Consider the following 6,260-nt stretch of genomic DNA (forward strand, 5'->3'; position numbering starts at 1 on the left):
CCAAAACCAGGCAAAGATACCCCAAAAATGAAAATTACAGACCAATATTCCTGATGAACATAGATGCAAAAATCCTCAACAAAACATTAGCAAACCAAGTTTAAAACTACATCAAAAAGACCATACATCACAACCAAACGGGATTTATTCTAGGGATGCAAGGATGGTACAATATTCATAAATCAATCAAACCTTTTGTTAAATGTTAACAAAAAGAATAAAAACCACATGATCACCTCAACAGATGCTGAAAAAGCATTTGACAAAATTGAACATCCATTCATGATAAAAACTCTCAGTAAAATGGGTATAGAGGGTACATACCTCAACATAAGAAAGGCCACATACAACAAACCCACACCTAACACCACACTGAATGGCAAAAAGCTGAAAGCTTTTCCTCTAAGCAGGAACAAGGCAAGGATGCCCACTCCCATCACTTTTATTCAACACAGAAGTGGAGGCCCTACCCATGGCAATCAGACAAAATAGAGATAAAAGGCATCCAAATTGGTAATGAAGAAGTTTAAGGGTCACTATTTACAGATGACACACTATATATATATATATATATATATATATATATATATGGAAAACCCTAAAGACACCACCAAAAAATCTACTGGAATACTGGATTAAGCAAAGTTGCACAATACAAAAATAATACAGAGAAATTTCTTACATTCTTATACTAACAACAAATTAGCAGAAAAAGAAATCAGGGAAACAACTCCATTCACAATTACAGCAAAAAGAATAAAATACCTAGGAATAAAGCTAACCAAGGAAGTGAAAGACCTGTACTCTAAAAACTGTATGATACTCATGACAGAAATTAAAGATGACACATATAAAAATGAAAAGGTATCACTTGCTCATGGATAGGAATAATTAATATTGTCCTGCCTAAAGTGACTTACAGATTCAATGCAATCCCTATCAAAATTCCAACAGCAGTTTTCACTGAGCTAGAGCAAATAATCCTAAAGTTCATATGACATGACAAAACACCCTGAATAGCCAAAGCCATCATGAAAAAGAAGAACAAAGCTGGGGGGATTACGCTCCCTGACTTGAAGGTCTACTACAAAGCCACAGTAATCAAGACAATTTGGTACTGGCACAAGAACAGACCCACAGATCAATGGAACAGCATAGAGAGCCCAGATATAAACCCACACATATACAGCCAATTAATATACAATAAAGAAACCATACAAGGGAGAAAAGACAGCCTCTTCAAAAACTGGTGCTGGAAAAACTGGACAGTACATGCAAGAGAATGGAACTGGATTATTGTCTAACCCCATGCACAAAAGTAAACTCGAAATGGATCAAAGAACTAAATGTAAAACATAAAACCATAGAACTCTTAGAAGAAAACATAGGTAAAAATCTCTTGAGCATAAGCATGAGTAATTTTTCCTAGATACATCTCCTCAGGCAAGGTAAATAAAATAAAAAATGAGAAAGTGGGACTACATCAAACTAAAAAGATTCTGTACAGCAAAGGACACCATCAGCAGAACAAAAAGGCATTCTATAGTATGGGAGAATATATTCGTAAATAATTTATCTAATAAGGGGTTAACATTCAAAATACATAAAGAACTCATAAGCCTCAACAACAAAAAACAAATAACTTGATTAAAAAATGGACAGAGGATGTGAACAGACATTTCTCCAAAGAGAAACAGATGGCCAAGAAACATATGACAAGACGTTCCACATCCCTAATCATCAGGGAAATGCAAATCAAAACCACAATGAGGTATTATTGCCTCATACCAGTTAGAATGCATACTATCTGAAAGAAATAAGAGTTGACAAGAATGAGGACAAAAGGGAACCCTCCCACACTTTTGGTGAGAATGTAAATTGGTGTAACCACTGTAGAAGGCTGTACGGAGTTTCCTCAAAAAAACTAAAAATAGAAATTCCATATTACCCAGTAATGCCACTTTTAGGAATTTTCCCAAAGAAAACAATCCCTGATTCAAAAAGACACATGCACCCATATGTTCACTGCCACATTATTACAATAGCCAAGATATGGAAGCAACCAAAGTGTCCATCAACAGATGAATGGATAAAGAAGACTCACAGGCACTGAACAGTGACTGGCAGTTACCATGGGGGAGGGGTTTGGGGTGGGTCAGGGATGAAGAATGTGAGGGGGATAAAAGGACACAAAAAATCTCAATCATAATGTAAGCTGGTCATGGGGACAGTAGCACAGCATGGAGAATACAGCAAATAATTCTGTAATATCTTCCTAATTGGGGTGAGGATTTAATAATATGGGTAACTGTTGAACCACTATGCTGTATACTTGAAACAACAGAAGATTGTATATCAATGATTCTTCAATTTAAAAAAATTCAGTGGGAGTAACAGAATGGGCATACAAATTCAAAGGGAGAATAATTAAAATTTCCAACTACTGAACTTTGCTTTTTTGTATTTTAAATTAATAATAGCGCTTAGAGTTCATTAGAAAAATTTAAAAGTAATGTATTTTACTGAATTACAGTATGCCAGAGAGTCCATCCTTGGTCACTAATTTAAACTTTTACTGAAAATTGTATTGTCAATTTAAATATGTGCAGAGGTACACTATTTTTTAAAATTGCTTCAGACGACACAAGTAAAACTTTTAAGATCACTCTTCTAGATAAACAAAGGGTCATCTAGATGAGTGAAGACTGTATTATCTAAGCAGCAAAAAACATGACATTTAAATGTCAGTCCCCCTCAACAGACAGACAGCCACAACGGCATACTGTGTACCTACTGCCTGGGCACAATTTTACAGTGAAATGGTGGGTTTTAATTGTGTACCTGAATTAATGTAAATTACATAGGTTTAGGTGACTCTCTGGATGCTAATTTGATAGACTGTACAGGGCTTGATTTACAGTTTCACTGAGGTATAACAGGCATATAATAAATTGCACATAATTTGATGAATTTTAATATGTACACACAAATTTACTTCTGTAAATCCCAATCCCTTCTTCTGCCAAAAAGTTAGAGTTTTATTGTTTGAGAAAAGTACTCACCTTCATGTAATTCACAATCTTAGCAAGAACACCAAATTTATATCCAGAGCTTCCTGACAGGGCTTTCAAGTTAGATGATCCATTGCTATGATCTGGAAACAAGTTTCAAAAAACAATTATATTTTGATATCAGATTGATTATGACTTTTAAGCAGCTAAGATTATTTTAACTCTGGTGAAATATCTATTCTCAGTTTTCTATCTATCCTACAAAAGTCTGAATTCTATCCTGAAAAATTCTGGCAAAAAACTCCAAACCTTTGATTGTATAATAAGCTATCAATTTTCTCACTGAGGATAGGAACAAAGTATAAACAGTTCAAAAGCATTAAAACACCTAAGTACCTTTATCTACTCTTCCCTTAAATCTGATGAGATTTCCTGCATAATTAGAAGCATGGCTTTTTAAACAAAAGGACAAACAAATTTCAATCTAATCCACAGAGCCTTTCTAACATTTAAAATGAGAAGTAAGTAGCTTCCTTTCTCACCCCCTCCCCCGCCACCTAAGGCAGGAAGATGGTGGGCGCAAAGACAAAAAAAAAAAAAAATCGCTGCAGTCGATCAATTCCAGGCTCCAGCTCATTATGGAAAGTGCAAAGTACGTGTTGGTATACATGCAGATTCTGAAAATGACCAGACAAGGCAAAGCGAAATTGTTCATCCTCACCAACAGCTGCCCAGTCATGAGTACAATGCCATGTGGGCCAAAACTGGTGTCCATCACTACAGTGGCCATAATGTTGAACTGGCACAGCATGTGGAAAATACCAGAGTATGCACACGGGCCATCGCTGACCCAGCTGATTCTGGTATCATTAGAAGAATGCCAGAACAGACTGGTGAAAAGTAAATCATCAAAATTTTTCTTTAATAAAACTGCCAGAGTTTGTTTAAAAAAGAAAAAAAGAGAGAGAAGTAGACTACTTCTAGGAGATTAACAAGTTATCAACTACTACATCAATTTCTGCTTATCAACTTAAATATATGGAAATTAATTAGTGGGAATAAATAAAAAGGATACCGTAAGTATTTTAAAGTAAACTTTAGAGATAAATTAGGGGAAAGAATTAGAGCCACTGCCACTGCATAAACATGGATGCTAGCACGAAACATGGAACAATCTGTGTAGAAGATTATTTCAGAACTTCTATCACTTTGTTGCTAAATCCTAATGCTACCATTGAGTCACAAATGCATTCAATTAGTCATAAGCAGGAACAGTTAAAAAATTCATCACAAATACTAGAAAAACATTCAGAAGTACACATTCTACCAGAAACACATCCAATCAGATATTATATAAAGTTCCCATGTGGCTGGTCCCCAAGGAATAGGTTAATAAAAGGAGTCAATCTCTGACACCAACTAGAAACAATAAACAAAATAATGTATTAGAACAATGCAAGTCAAATATAACAACTGTCACAGATCCAAAAGAAGAGCTTCTAGATGGTGATACAATACTCCTTCGAGATTAGTGAAAAGGCTTTAATGAATATGTTTTGAGATTAAAATGAGACTTCATAAGCAGTTTTCCTTTAAAAATAACTTTGTTAGAACAAAACAGAAGGAGCAAAACAGCAGTAGACTCAAAGACATCAGGAATGAACTAGTGGTTACCAAGGGGAAAGATGGGGTGGGGGAAGGGGATAAAGGGGCACAGTAATTCACAATCACAATATGTTAGTCATGGGGATGGCAGTACAGCAGAGAGAATATAGTCAATGATTCTGTAACATCTTAATAAGTTAAGAGACAGTAACCACACTAGAGGGGTGAGGATTTAATAATACGGGTAACTGTCGAATCACTATGTTGTATATTTGAAACCAACATAAGATTGTATATCAATGACACTTTTAATTAAATAAATAACTCACAATTTTGACAAAAACTTAATGGCACATTAAATTCTAGTATGTTTCCAAAATAACAATAAGAATGAATACCTTATAGGTGAAGGGACTAGTGGTTACCAAAGGGAAAGGGTTGGAGAGGGTGGCTGGGGAGGGAGGGAGAGGAGATTAAGGGGCACTATAATTAGCAGCCACTATATAGGGGAAGGCAGTATAGCACTGAGAAGACAAGTAATGACTCTATAGCATCTTACTATGCCAAAGGATAGTGATTGCAATGGGGTGGTTTGGGGGCAGGAGGGACTTGATAGTATGGGTGAATGCTGAAACCATCATGGGTGAATGTTGCTCATGTGAAACCTTTGTACGATTGTATATTGATGATACCTTAATTTAAAAAAAAATACCTTACAGATGTGCTTTCATATCATTTCAATTATGAAATACTACCTTCATGGCCCATTTATCCAAGATGCTCAGGACACTTACAACAATAGTAACATTTACTCAACATTTAATATTTGGCAAGCACCATGCTAAATGATTTTCCCATTTAGTCCCTCCCAAACACCCTATTTAGGAGGTATTGCTGTCCTCTTTTACATATAAGAAAACTGCAGGTGGTTAAGTGCCAGAGTATAGATTCAAATCCAGTTACAAACCTTGTGACACTACCTTGTAATGATTCTTGTAAAAGAATAATTAACTCTACAGCATCATATTAGTCTGAAGGATAGTGACTGCAATGGGGTGGGGGGGACTTGATAATATGGGTGAATATTGAAATCACAATGTTGCTCATGTGAAACCTTCATAAGATTCTATGTCAATGATACCTTAATTAAAAGAAAATCATTAACTAGCATTTAACACAGATTTTTCCATCAGAAACTGGCTTTGTCAGAGTAAAGAAATTCATACATGCACATTTAATGTTCTGTTTAACTCTAGTAAAATACTGAATTTACCCCATGCTACTATAAAAAGAATTAACTGGGCAAACTATGAAAAACAAATGACAGTATGTTAAGGATAAACACTACACAATGGGTCAACCATGTACCACAGAGTTCTATTTACCATGGGTCCTCCAGCATTTTACTCAATGCTAAGCATACTAAACACTCAATAAATACTAGCCAAATAAATGAATAAAGGTAATAACACTATTTCCATGTACCCCTTTTACAGCCCCTGAAACAGATATGTTGATTTATCTATAATTTCAGAAAGTCTGCATAGCAAGGTTTTACCCAGTCTGCTGTTACAGTAACCATTCTGTAATTTAAAACCTTGATTCTGCTACGCTTGGACCATAAATCTAAATACACCATAAATA

The 6,260-nt window shown here is 35.3% G+C and overlaps 1 long non-coding RNA gene and 1 pseudogene across 2 annotated transcripts in view; one reads left to right on the plus strand and one right to left on the minus strand.

Moving 5' to 3' along the window:
• Window positions 1-6,260, minus strand: part of LOC140845161 (uncharacterized) — a 111,086-nt gene that overhangs the window by 31,142 nt on the left and 73,684 nt on the right. For both annotated transcript variants that reach the window (XR_012123880.1, XR_012123881.1), the window contains exon 2: window positions 3,063-3,154. This is a non-coding gene — a long non-coding RNA (uncharacterized lncRNA). The remainder of the gene's footprint in view (window positions 1-3,062; window positions 3,155-6,260) is intronic.
• On the plus strand, window positions 3,203-3,915 carry LOC140844849 (large ribosomal subunit protein eL30 pseudogene; annotated as a pseudogene).

This window comes from Manis javanica, chromosome 12 (genome assembly GCF_040802235.1).
Source record: "Manis javanica isolate MJ-LG chromosome 12, MJ_LKY, whole genome shotgun sequence".
NCBI lineage: Eukaryota > Metazoa > Chordata > Mammalia > Pholidota > Manidae > Manis > Manis javanica.